This window comes from Rhyacophila brunnea, unplaced genomic scaffold (genome assembly GCF_057557595.1).
Source record: "Rhyacophila brunnea isolate RB1 unplaced genomic scaffold, BYU_Rbru_1.0 scaffold_15, whole genome shotgun sequence".
Taxonomy (NCBI): Eukaryota; Metazoa; Arthropoda; class Insecta; order Trichoptera; family Rhyacophilidae; genus Rhyacophila; species Rhyacophila brunnea.
In genome coordinates this window covers 26765683-26781224 of record NW_028232806.1, presented here as the reverse complement: position 1 = coordinate 26781224, position 15542 = coordinate 26765683, and positions in this window count along the sequence as shown.

Here is a 15542-nt window from a genome sequence, read left to right as displayed (position 1 = left end):
CATCAGGGAATTTTGTGTCTTAAAAGCGTACGCGATTGTCAGACGCAGAGATTGACAGTCTGTGTTTTTTGAAATTATATTTTAATAAGTAATGTCTTCAATTATTTTTGTTTTCCTACTTTTATTTTGTTTGTCTTCTTACATAAATTTAAAAAAAATCATATTTTTTTGGAATTTGCCTGTTTTTACACTGATTTTAGTATTTTTTTTTATATATCCCGATTTCTCGAGAATTCTCCAGAATTCTTTTCTGGAAATCCTGAATCACGAGAATTCAAAATTTCATCATTTCTCAAATCTCGAGATTGAGATTTTCTCGGGAAATACCCAACTCTAGATATAACTATATCTGAATTAAAGAAAGCTAATAAAACAAGAAATAGCTGTTAGTTTGATATTAGTACATAAGGTATCAATAATATATTTTTAATCAAGAAATAATTATTTTTGCCACATGGACAGCACAGAATCTCAACTAAGTAAAAGTAATCTTGCCAAGTATGTTGATTCGTGCTTTAGCTTAAGCACGTCTCACTGTAAAAATGTTTGAATGGATGCTCTCTTTAGGCATAAACGGGTTAGCCAACTTTGGGAAAACTTAATTTGAAACTTCATCGTCGAACGGATTTTCCTGGACGAGAAAAACGTTGCGAGTTTACGGAAAACTCGGGGAAATTTTCTTAACTCCATCACCGGGAAATGTAAACAGGCTCGGTATCACTTGCGGATAAGTAGTTGGGGATTTTCTTGATAGAATACATCGCATTGCACCGGGTTATCCGACAAATTAGTCTTTGGCGATACCGGTAAAACTTTGCTTTTAGAGGGCAGGTATAGAAACTACGGACATAGTTATTATGCACTCTGATAGTTTTATTAGTTTTATTTAATAGTCTGAATTAAAATTAAATTTAACTATGCAATGTTGGTTTAAGAAAGTTTAGAGTATTATGTTAAATTCTAGAATACTGTTTTATATGGTAGTGTTCTAATGCATTATTATTTTATTATGTTGTATTCGTAACTATGTTTTGTTTAAAAATACTGAATAACCTAAAAAATACCGACTTATTATTGAAATTAAATATTTTGGTATTTGCAAACAATGATTTTTATATATTATTATATTATATACATATCGTGGGAGGTCATCCCCTCACTCCACCTTTTTTGCTCACTCACCCAATTTGCCTAAAGCGCAAAGTGTTCAACCTGAGTGTGCTTCCTGTAATCATATATACGTGTAAAACATGGACCCTAAGTAAAAGAGAGATCCAGAAACTAAGGGTGGCAAAGCGTAGTATGGAAAGGTGCATGCTAGGCATAACGCGATAGGACAAAAAGAAGAATGATTGAATATGAAAACCGACAAGGATTTTCGATTAAATAGAGTTCGTTAAAAACCACAAATGGAAATGGGCTGGACACATAGATCGAAGAAGGGATCACTGGAAAAATCTGGCCATGCAGTGGTACCCGGTTACATGTAAATTGTACGTATGCAGTTCATCGTGGGACACTTATTCGTGCGCCGCAGTACGTGAATATGAGTTCGTATAACATTTTATCAAATGATGAGTTCTTCGTTGAACATTTCACCGGGGAATACATTTGTACGTATCTTACAAAATGCGGCGATAGTTTGCAAATAGTACTGTTCCAATTAGATTAACCCTAACCTAACCTAACCTAACCTAGTGAAGACATCTCCACATGTTGTAGCATACGTACAAATGTATTCTACGGTGAAATGTTCAACGAAGAACTCGTCATTTGATTAAATGTTACACGAACTCATATTTCACGTACTGCGGTGCACGAATATGTGTCCTGCGGTGAACTGTTTACGTATAAATTTTCAGATACGGTGGTACCCAAGAGGTATAAAATGTCTGCAAGGTAGACCTAGAGGCAGCTGTATTGATGAAATGGTTAATTTCTGTGAAAGTACGTGGCATCGCAATGTATTGGACCGAGAGAAGTGGGTTCAGCTTGCGGAGGGCTTAATCCAGCAGTGGATAGATTCAGGCTGATGATGATGATGTATATCGTAAAATTAGTTGTAAAGTAATTATTATCCACCGTTTGGGTATATATAATTCATACAAATATTCAATGTATTAAAAAAGGGGGAAGTTAATAACAGTTAAGTATTATTGTTCTTATCATATTAATTAGTATAAATTCTATAATTTCAATATGTTAGGTTCGTCTTCTTCATAACAATCTGATAACTGAGTTAATGTCTAACAACCTTCTTTGTAATTTTGTTTTATGAATCCCTCTCGATATTCCGCAGATCGCATGGCCTTCATCCATGTGAAATCTGTAGTAGGAACTCTAGATTTGGCCAGTCCATCTAGCTGGATTCTAGAAGGAGGTCTTTCTCGCCGCTTTTGATTTTTGACTCGACACAACAAGGTGTCATTTTCTCTGCGGGCTATATGACTAAGATACTGAAAAGTCCGACAGAGTTAATTTGAGGACAGTCTGACAGTTCGCTGATTGTATAATCATTATTTGTACAAGATTCTCAGCATCTGTTTCCAGAATCGCATTTTCAAAGCGTCTAATCATTGCCTATCTCTTACTTTTACCATCTAAGTCTTTTGCTCTTCTAAATTGGTAGCAGTTTTTATACAGTATTTATTTACCATTGTTATTCTCCTTTCAATATTGGTCTAGCATTCACCTTTTTTCGCTGACAATTATCTTTCAGCAGCGGCTTGGGTTGTATCTTGTCAGGTCAGTTTGAAATCAAAACTTTGATTTTGTTCGTATTAGTCCAGTCAATCTGTACTTTATGGTTGCAAAAGGTCGGGTAGAAGATTTTTTTTTATATATGGTAACGAGTGACAAGAAAACGAATTTTGCCAATTCGGATAACTTCGGCACAACATTTGGCGGGCGAAAAACCGCAAAATTTTGGGTGTTTTTTGGTTTTTCGCTTATATCTCGAAAACGGTTGGTCGTAGAAAAATATTATTTTAGACACAATTAAAGCTTATTAAATTTTATAAAAATATTTAAATTACACGTTTTTTTTTCTATTTTTAACCATTTATGAGATATTTGCTGTTGAAAACACGCGTTTTAGTAAAATCAAACTTTAATGAGAAGAAATACTAATCTAAACTTAAGATCTTACAAATAAAGTATATTCATAGTTTTAGTAATGATTGCAAAACAAATGTTAATATGTACAAAATAATAATATTCACCAAACATCTTAATTTTTTAACCGTTTCTGCCGCTTTTGTGAAGTGGAGTAGGCAAAGGTTGTACGTCGTCAAAGTCTTGCAATGCAGCTCCCACGTGATCATTATCCTACAAAACTATATATATTCCATTAATTTGAAAAGAATGGAGATATATTATATATATTAATTTCATATCATCCATTACCTGTTCATTACTGGGAAGTTCTGCTTGAGTATAAAAGTCATCTCCTTCAGCGTCCTCTTCCTCCAATCCAGAAATATCTGCTACATTTTCACAATTTACTCCACTGCAGTTCTTGCAAATTGACGAACAGTTTATCCCTGATTTTAGACAGGTACATGCTTTACTGCACCCCTTCTTGCATGCACAAGAAAGTACTTTACTTTACATATACTATACAGTATTTTTTCAGGCGCTGGATTTTTAATGATCTCCACGGGTATTAGGCCATTGCTGGTTCGCTGCCGCCCCCAATCTTCTGGTTTTTTAACATTGCCAAGCCAAGTTTGTATTTGGTAGTAGGATCTCAGCGAATGGTGTTGCGCTGCGTCTCGAGTTGGTGGTAGTCTTGATAGATTAAATTTAACCTGTTTGGCCCATTTCATGAATAGCCGATAACGCAGTGTCCAGTGTTTCCTCAGGTCTACAGGCATCACTGTTGTACAACCTCATAAGTACCTGTTCTCCTGCTACAGCTATTTCATCAGTGCTGGCGTCTGGATTGTTGAATACTGTGACCTCTTCCTTCAACTGAATATTCTTCTTCAAAATACCACACAATTTTATCTTTTCATGGCCAAATAGAGAGGATGTTGTATTACACCCACTGAACGCGTGTGTGAAAAGAATGGTACGTGCGTCATATTTAAACAATTTTTCGAGAACAACACATCTGGTTTACTTCCCTTTAAAGGTTTTCGAAAGAATAAGTTGTCCAAGAATTGTCCTCTTGCCGACATCAGTACAAGAAGGTCAATATCTTCACCTATTATTACTACGCGTTTAAATTCATTTGCTTTTAAAATGGCAGTAGTTACAATTAAAACATCGGCATCCTCTTCTGCCTGGTTTACTGTTATGCCAACCCGTGAGAAATGTGTTTTAAGTAGTGTTATCAAGCGATTTTTATTACTTCCGTTGCTCAAAAAAAGTTCCTGGTCCACTTGATTGACAGTGTTTCCTTGAAACATAATTTTAGGGTATGGTTTTAAATTTATACGGCGTAATCTTTCTACAAACTTTGTCCGACTGGATGCAGCATTGGATGGATATCCGTCAAATACAATTTCAATTTGTTACTTATAATGTTTTGTCAAATAATCCGAATACATCTTCGCAATGTCATCAAAGCATGAATTTCGGGGCCAAACTACTTTATGTAGGAGATGTCCTCCGTCAACCACAATAAACTGATTGTTAATGTTGGTGCTGTGAGTCCCAATGCTGGCGAAAGTAGAAATTAGAATGTGGCCCTTTCTACAGCTCCCACTAACCCTCCCCCCACCCCCACGTACCATCTGGAACATTGCGCCCATTGACAATAAAGTCAAGTTTGTAAACCCAAACTAATTAACTAATTAATAAGCCCACAAATATTTTTTTAATAGGTAGCTAAACTTTTATTATTATAAAAGTAGGTACACTAATAATTTCAATTCTTAATAATTTTAATATTACTGACCATATTTTGAATCAGAAAGATATTCTTAAACCAATAAAAGGTAATTATAGGATAATTTCAAATAACAATAACAAAATATTTAATATCAATAGCATATTAACTAAAAAAAACCCAGCGAAATTAATGGACTTTATTTAACTAGTCACTCCATTACCTGTAGCCCAAATTCCATTAATGTAATAAACCCACCATTACCTACCCAACTTATTTATTAAATGTAAAAATAAAATAATAATATTGAAATATAAGGTAATAAACTTTGTTTTTCGACTTCTGAACATTTCACATATTGTCGCTTTGGACAATATAATCCTAGAGCGACGATATTATACTGTTTTCAACAACAAGTATCTCATAAACGGTCAGAGACAGAAAAAAAACATTTAAGGAAATCTAATAAGATTTAATTTTGTATATAAAAATATTTTTGCACCGACCAACCGTTTTTGAGATATAACCGAAAAACCAAAAAAACACCCAAAATTTTGCGGTTTTTTGCCCGCCAAAAGTTGTGCCGAAGTCATCCAAATTGGTAAAACTCGTTTTCTTGTCACTCATTACCATATATACAAATAGAAAAAAAAATCTTCTACCCGACCTTTTGCAACCATAACGTATTTTTCGGTCTAATTTGACTGGACTATATGTGGTAATGTTTCAGTCAGTTTTAAGTCAGCAACTATTTGTCATTCAATTGTCGATCTATTTAACATTTATAATGTATTATATTTTCAAAGTTTGCATAGATTAAACCAAAATACAAAACACATTCACGATTTAAATAGTAGTTACATATAAGCTTTTTCCTTTTGCAGAATATATTATATTAAATTTCATTATTCATACGAATCGCTATACGAGCGAAATGTTAAATATCAACAATAAAACGTTATAACTTTTGAACGCAACATGTTTGCTGCAACTGTTGCCACAAATAGTGCTTTCATTGAATTTAATATTTTATAATAATATCACAATACCAATGGAATCATTTTCAGAATGAGACAGTTGTAATATGAATTATAAATACCTAAAATGAATCATATTATTATGAACTTTTTATATAATACAGTAATTTCTCAATTAGATTGCTCAGATGCAGATTATCTATATTATAAATGAAATGAAAAAGGTTCCAATATTTTTAGATTAAGAATTGGAAAAACAAACAAAAAATCATAGATTTTTTAAAATAAAGAATACGTATTCTTTTCTTTCTTTCGACCATGTCCGATCCTAATAGGATCACATGGGCCTCCACAGAGTAGAAGTTTGTATTAACACATTTTGTTTTTACGAGAAATGAATGTCAGCCACTTGCTCAACCTATTAGGTCCATACCCTGACTCACACACAAATTGAACAATATGTGTACGTGCCAGACCCAGGATTCGAACCTGGGACCCACGGCGTGATAGTCCAACGCTTAAGCCGCGCGGCCACCGTAGGTATTAGACATAATAGACGTATTAGACATTAAAAACAATAGTCTATGTTTGAAATTTATAGTAAATTAGTATTTAAAACAAAGTAAAAATTAACAGTTCGGATGATTCAAGCCTTACCCCTATCCTTATCTTCCCGGTTCTAATGAATTTTGAGCAATATTTGGATTTTATTACAACTGAAATTAAAATACAGCTTCAAAAAAGTAACTCAACGTACCTAAATGAGAAATCAGACGATTAGTTTCAAAGTTTATGTTATGTATGTATATTTAGAAAATATCAAATGCAGATTCATTTGTTAGTTAAATAGAATTTAAGCAAGAAGTTGATTGCAAAGTCATTTATATTCCATCAGTCGCATTTTTTATATATTACGACTAACTTTATAGATGATTTTTATTAATTTTAATGACGGTATTGATAATAATATGTTCTTTTGCTTTTATATATATTTACTAATCAAAAAAATATTATATTTTGCTCTCATTTTGGACACCCAAAGAAAACACCTACTGAAACAAAAATATTATGAACATTGAGTAAATTTAGTGAGAATTATTATTTTTTCAGATATATTACACTCACAGTATCTCAAGGCACTGACTTGGACATGTCTGATAGTGATAAATGATGGTTCATACTACCCACATAATATTTTTTTGACTAAGTATATCTTAAAATCGTAATATGGGACTATTACGATGTTCAAGTATCACGAAATTAGTATCATTTTTTATTGTTATATATTGTTATATATATATATATATATATATAATCCGTGGATAGTAACTAAAGTTGACACTGCGTAGGTTCCCATCACCACTCGTCATAATATAATATGTACAGCCGTGGATATGCATGGCCACCTTCTATGACGCTATAATCGTGTCTGGAAGAAGTGAGATGGAGCCGCATGGGACTGATGCTGCAACCATGCACCGTAGTGATTACAGAAGGAAGTTAAGAAAGAAAATATTTCCTTTATTGCAGTACAAAATTATTTGTAGGTAGATTAATAATTATGTATTATCCTAAGTAAAACATTTTCATAGAAGAGGTTTTCTTCAACATTTTTATATTTTCTGATAAATTGTGAAAAGGTTGGCAATAATTATAACTTTACTAAGTAATAAATTTAACTAAATGGATTCGGTGTTGACTTGGTGGTAATTATTCATGATTATATTTATTAACTTTGTATGTGGATATAACAAATAAAATTTATTTTTATAACATGTGTTTTGTCTGGATCGTAGAATTTATCATAATTTACGTAGGTAACATGTGTCGTAATACTAAGGTTAATGTTTTGATAAATAAAAGGGATTTAAAAGTATAATATTATATTACAATTTAAATTGTATTTATTATATAATAAAGTATAATTACTATCATTTGAAGCTATCTAATAGTCGCGATCACATGGCCGAAGCAAATGTACGAATGTATGAAAATTTCGTTATGATATTTCAAATAATCAACTTTGGTTTATTAAATCTAAACTAAATGTACATACCTACTTTTTATCGTTATTTTTGTGTTAGGAAAACTGAGGCGTCCAATAATAAAACTCTATAAAGCTTACATATTATAATATGTTAAAATAATTACAAGATAAAAAGAACTTTTTATATACAACGTTTTTAAATTTTCTGTTGAATTATTATGCTCAATATGCTCAAACTTGTACTTGATATGAAGTAAATAAAAAACAAACAAACAAATATAGAATACTGAAATTTCATTTTGATTTCCATAGTAACGCACGTATATATTAATAATTTAGTTGCTAGGACTACCCCCTTAGCAACCAATAATAGTCTTTTACTTTTTACGGATTTTTCTGAAATAACTTTCAATATAAAATAGAATTAACTGAAAATGAATTCAATTCTGCTTAAAGATGGCTAAAAGTATTAAAAATGCATTGGCACCGTGTTCTGATATATTCTAAAAGTTTCAAATGTCTAGCTCGTAGGGAAGTTAGTTAAAAATCGATTGCAAGATTTGTACTCCTTTCGCACTTAATGAGCCAGTTCCTCACCGGCCATGGCAACTTTGCCGCCAAACTACACGAGTTTGGCTTGATAGTACATGGGCCGGGTTGTACCTGCGGGTATGACCACCAAGACGATGAACACATCCTCTGGAATTGTCCGCTTATGGAACCTGAATGAGCGGAGCTGTTTGCCAGGGTCCGGCCTCATACGGGCGCAATTGGCCACGCAGATCCGATAGCAACCGAGGCCAACTTTGCGACATTCGAGAAATTTGCAGCATTATATAGGGAGCAGGATAGTCCCGATTCCTCTGTAGACTTATTCATTTCAACTCGTGATACTCAGTATGCGGATTCACAGGGCGCTTAAGGCGAATTCTTTGCCTCAATTTACGATCAAATGTGACTTCAACGCCATCTAAAGGCATCTACAGGCATCTACCATGAATTTCTAAAAATGTGTTACTAAAAACTTTCGTCGATCGCAACCAGATGGCAATAAAATATAAAATAAAATATTGTGTGTCGCCACATATTAAAAATCATAAGCTTGATAAAAATGCATTTAAATTTATTATATATTTACTTACCTATGTAAAAATATTTACAATTAATATTAACCCCATAAATTATTTACAATTCTAACATATCTATTTGATTTGATTTACAGTGTTTATGATTTTTACATTTTGTTTACCGTAGTTTTTTTTACAGTGGCAATACAAGGGTATCCTGTCCAGTCAATGAACCAGATTTTTTTACGTTGTCAATACGAATTAATATAAATATTTTTCTACAGTAAAATTCATTTATAGTAGTAAATGAACATTTAAGTACAAATGTTTATAAGATTGAGTTTAATCTTGTACAATTGACAATTACATCGAATTTCTACTAGAGGTGGAATAAAAGAATGATATGAAATGAATAGCAAAACAAATGCCATTCGAATTATTATTAAACAAAATAAGGAATATACAGTTGTACTTGGTTATTACTAGGAAGGTTGGACCGGCTGAATGTGCTCGTTATAAGCGGTACTCGTTATATCAGAGAATAGGTATTTTTATTGTCGGCGAAAACAACAATTAGACACTTAACTAGTGTCATAAACGTAATCTGTCCCCGGCGGCATCCTGTCCGATCGGATTTTATTGCTTAGGGTCGAAATGTCTTTAAACGATCAACACATTACCAGTATTTTAGCTCGGTATATCCGATAAGTATCTCGTTATAACAGTGAATAAAAATGTACGGAGAAAATCATATACCAAATGTCAACGACTGTTTCCTCATTACATCCGAGATCTCGCTATGTCCGAGATTGTAATAACCGAGTTCGACTGTAGTTATAATTATGACAATGTCGATATTATATAGACATCCCAATTCATTTCGTTTCAACCATGTCCGATCCTAATTGGTTCATATGGGCCTCCACAGAGTGGACGGTTTGTATTAACTAACTAACTATATCTGAGATAAGAATAAAGTAAGACACGCAACGAATTGAATAAAAAAGAAGTTGGAGGTAAGAAAAAACGTAAATAAACATGCGAACAAATCTTGATAAGCAAACCCAAGGACAAAATAAGTGACAAATTAAAAAAAAAATTGTAAAACGTAAGAAAAAAATTTAGAATTTGAAGTAAGTGCACCACTGATTACATAATATTCTAAGAAAAAGACAGAACGTTATTTCTTTGAAAAAATCTAATGTCGATTTTAAAGAACAGTGCAAGATAAAATAAAAGATAGTTTTATTTATTTTACCTATAAATGTGTAAGTGAAATGGATTTGGAGATATAAAAAGAAACCTTATTGGCCCAGTGGTTTCTAGGTGTGGACTTTTGTAATTCCCTGAAGATCTCGAATAAATAATTAAAAATTATCAACACCTATACCATATTCCTAGGTATCTACTATGATTGAAAAGTAGATCTTAATTTTTTGTATTTATGATTGCTTCATAAAAAAACAATATTTACGACTTTATGATGTAGCAGATAAATGAGCAACTAAATAGTGATCCAAATATTATGAAAAGTTCAACTATCAAAGCATCACGGCATAAAATTAGTAATACCACGGTTATACACAATTTATTGTACCTACCTATTGTTATAATTTTCTTAGTTCATTTAATCGTTTTTAATTTAATTTATTTTCAAATTCACCTCTTATGTGTTCATTCACTGAATTGTTTACCCTATATTTTATGGAGACTAATAATAACTTCTATTTTCTACATACTAAATTATCAATCTCCACTTTTTGACAGGACGGCATACAGTTATATAGGCACGTAGATAATAATTTTAAGGCCGTAGACAGGAATGAACGTTTGATGGCCCAAATATAGTACAATAGTATGTATGTAATTAAAGTTAGGGTACAAGTCGGTTATCCTGGATACAGCGGCAAAGACATTTTGAAAATAGCCTATATACTGGATTATTTGTTAGGATTACCTAATCTAACTTAAACTAACCCAAACTAACAAATAATCCAGTATATCGGCTATTTTCAAAATGTGTTTGCCGCTGTATCCAGGATAAACATATAGAACAAAAGTTAGTGAAGTGGAAGTTTGTCGAGGCTGTTTTGATCGGGTTAATTTGTCTTTGAATAATATTGTGACTAGAAATTTTAACAATTCTTATTATTTTTAACATTGTATATTGTTCATAATTTTCGCGACTACCACGTGAATAGACGATTTTTTTTTTACTTATAACATTTTAAACACTTAACATAAATATGGATAAATTGTACAGTTACTAGACAAAGATTAAATTTGATGTGTGTCAGAAGTATCTTAGGCATTTTCGCTCGTATGCTTTCTTTATATTATTATGAAACTATATTTATTTTAAAATCGCTTTATAAAAGGTAGGTACGTCAAAACAGTAATAAATATCTGAAATAATTACACAACACTATTTCAGAAAGTGGAGGTTGATATATGTAGTCCATTGACATATGCTCCAATATCGCAAACAAAAATTATTGACAGCAGAATTAACACAGTTTTTGTCTTCGTACCTGGCGAACCTTTATTTTCAATGTATGTGTGTGTGTATGTATTTTTTAATCTATGCAAGTACTGTTTCAAAAATAGTTCGATTTATTTCCGCGTTAGCAGCATATGTCGATAAAGTCTTGTCAAATATTCATTTTATTTACAATCGATTCGTTAATATACAAAAATACAAGATTAAATTTAAATAACTAGCCTAAAAATTATTAAATAATATTTTTTATAGAAACGCTAACCGTTTTTCGCGATAAATTACGTCTGAACCGAGATGTTTCGATTTTAATTGCATGCTTTCTAACCTCTAAATCGATGTTTTTTAAATTTGAAAAAAAAGATATAAGGATATAATAAATTCCAATTAACGTTTAGCGTTTCCCTAGGTAATAGATTTACGTACATTTTTATTGTAATTTTGATAATAAATCTTATGTCATTCATTCTTACCACCTGATAGAAATGTACCGAATTTGACACGTATTTTTGGTATATAGAACTCCACGATACATCTTAATTTTTCATTTTATTTTTCTCATTACTTTTGAATATATATTTACCGATTAATAAACTTTTCTAGCTATTTTTCGATAACAACTTTACCTAGAGACATCACCTTAACGTCAGCGGACTGCAGAGCTTGTCCAAAAAAAATATTTTCTTTCTTAACTTCCTTCTGTAATCACTAGGGTGTATGGTTGCAACATACAGGACTGACGGCGCCGTCTCGGGACGGAATGAGCACTTAAAATCACTTCTTTAAGACACGTTTACAGCGTCATGGAAGGTGACCGTGCATATCCACGTCTGTACATACATGATGGGTGGTAGTGGGAACCTATGTAGTTATTATGACGTAATGATTTAAAACGCCCCAAATTACAGGAAAAAATGTTAAAAACTTGACAATTTAAGAAACCGATTATTTAAAGTGACGGCACGTAAAATTTTATTTTAATTGATTTATTGCATGAAGGGTTTAATATACTAATATAATTAATATGCACTATTTTACAACGTTTTTATTAGCTCGTATTCTTGTTTGTCCGGTAGTTGTTTGTCCAATACAAATCTTGCAATTGATTTTTAACTAACTTCCCGATTAGCTAGACATTTGAAACTTTTAGAATATATCAGAACACGATGACAATGCATTTTTTAATACTTTTAGCCATCTTTAAGCAGAATTGAATTCATTTTCAGTTAATTCTGTTTAATATGGAAAGTTATTTCAGAAAAATCCGTAAAAATTAAAAGACTATTATTGGTTGCTAAGGGGGTGGTCCTAGCAACTAAATTACTAATATTTACGTGCATTACTATGGAAATCAAAATGAAATGTCAAAATGACATTTCAGTATTCTATATTTGTTTGTTTGTTTATTTGATTTCTATTTACTTCATATCAAGTACAAGTTTGAGCATATTGAGTATAATAATTCAACAGAAAATTTAAAAACGTTGTATATAAAAAGTTCTTTTTATATTGTAATTATATTTGTTTTAAAATAAAATGCAATAAAAAAAAGAAACTGACCTTAAACCCAGCCACTTACGTTTGACGCACAAAAACGTAATTCTCAACTTATATTAAATAGTGGACTTGTATTGTTTCTCATAGTATTTATTAAGACCTTTTGACCAAATGATTGAAAATTTTAGATACAGAAATATATGTTGCCACTTTGGCGGAATCATTTTCGGAAAGTGGAAACGAGTGTGGTCATGTTTCAATTAATAATGTATCAGTGATTTAATTTGTAAATGACTCAAAACACAATGCACCTGAATATATATGCAATTTGTATAATATATATTCATTTAATATAATTTTTTTATTAATATTAAAAGTTTTTTATGTCAGAGTAAATCCGGTGCAGTATTCGGTAACCAAACGATTTCAGTCTGTTTTCACGATCAAAAGGTTAAAAATTCACAAACTCAAAGTAATTATGAATACTAGAGAGAGAGAGAGAGAGAGAGAGAGAGAGAGAGAGAGAGAGAGTATTATTCTCCGGCTATATTAAACTGTTTTTTATCATAATATGATGCACAGTATAACCTCAATAATAAAATTTTGTTATTACTAACTTATCTATGAAAAATTATATAAACACAACATATTTAACCATTTTTTCTACTAAATTAACTAAACAGTACGTAACTTATAATATGTCGCTTTAAAAATACTATATATTTCAGCAACACGTGCTCTCGGTTTTGCGCTAAGCACATAATTCAGATCAATATTTACCGGCTACACTTCTTTACTAAGTTGAGAAATAATAATATGTTTTCTATCTTAGTCTAACTAGCAGTCTAACTCATATTGCGGAGATTATACGTGAGCCAAATGCTTTCTCACTCGTACTTGTTGTTAGTTTTCTTACCATGCCACATTGCGTTAATGGTAATTTTTGGATTTCTTTTACATTAAAAGTAAATATTTCACCTGCATACGTGAGCGTTGGTAGCACACATTGTTTGAGTACGCTTACTTGGGAGGTCACTTTTGAAGATAGTATTCAGGCACCCAAATGCACTCCTTGCTAGTTTGATTTTGCAAGCACCGTAAATTGGCACTTGTTGTATAGAACAGATGCAGTTGTTGACCGCTCGATTCGAGTGTTATTGATAAGAATTGCTTTTGTGAACCAAAGCATCCTATGATTACTTATGTCTTTGATATTGTATATATAACTTTGGGGTTTGATGTGTGAGTTACCACTTTGGGAGTCGTCGATGTGTCGTAGGTTATGGTGTTGAGGATGATGATGAAGAAGTCGAATATGTATGCAGGAGCGAGTTTTATTAGGCGTAACGGTTGGTACAATAGTATGTTACAATACTAAACTTATGATAGGTACGGATCCGAGGTCCGCATCTCGGTACAATCAGATGTTGGGCGAAGCGATATAGAGACTGCGATGGTAACAGACTGGAAACGTATATTCGAGTCACATTTTGATAAATCATTATTCGTAATTTACACAGTCGAAAGTAATACCTAAACATTATATTCCAGTACATAATTATATTGAACGAGTCAGTGGTTTAAATACGAGAAGCTGTGAATTTTATTTATTATTACAGTCATAATATAATATGATATTATGGGAATGGATATTAGACTAATTTTCCATTGCGATACCGTATTTAATATCGCCAATCAATCTGCTGACACAGGTAAACAGTTGTTTACCGGTATATGAGTCGCCGGGAATTTATTATTGCGGTCGAATATTTTGATACATTAAAAATAGATATTTGATCGATAATATACTGACAGTTATATAACTATATTGATTTTTTTTATAATGGAAAGTTCATACTTTAGAAGAACTAGACTAAAATCAGTCTCAATCAGATCTCTCACTTTCTGGGTCAGTATTTTAGTCTTTAAGTTGTTTATCCGTCTCTATGGTATATGATAATATGCGGATCATTTTAATAACTACTTTTATCTGAGGAAGGTACATTAAACTCCGCCAATCAAACGCGATCGGTTTTGTAATCAGTTACGGTAAATTGCATTATTAACTTAATTGTACCGGCGCCCGGTACTAGAGGTTTATTATTATTACCGTACGGATATACTGATGTGATTAACTATATTATTGGACTGACTGGCGATGTGCCGAAGTATCAATATAACCGAGAGACTAGATTCGAGATGAGTAGTGCACCGAGTGACGGACTCGATGTGAGTAATGCTCCGAATGAAGGAGTCAAGTGGAGTGATGAATTATTGATTGTCCTTGCTATTTATACAATTAATGCAGTTCATACATTACAAGAAATATTGTCGCCATTAACAAATTGTAAAAAACACTATTAATCTATATTCTATATAATGATTGAGGAAATACTGACGATACTTTCCGCTACGTTGTTTTGATTTGACAACAAAACATACATATTAAAGTGTGACACCCATGGCCCTCACAAGGGGGGGGGGGGGGGCTGACATGGCTGTAGCCTAGGGGCCCGGCGTGGCGAGTCGACCAAATAAATGAGATAAACACACATCTTAAATTTTCTCTAATGGTAAAAAAGTCGTCTGCGGCGCTATTTTACTTCGTTAAAGAACCACTAAAAATACACTGAATTTAATTTGACGTCAAACACCATTTGAAAAACGCCACTGTAGTGCGACA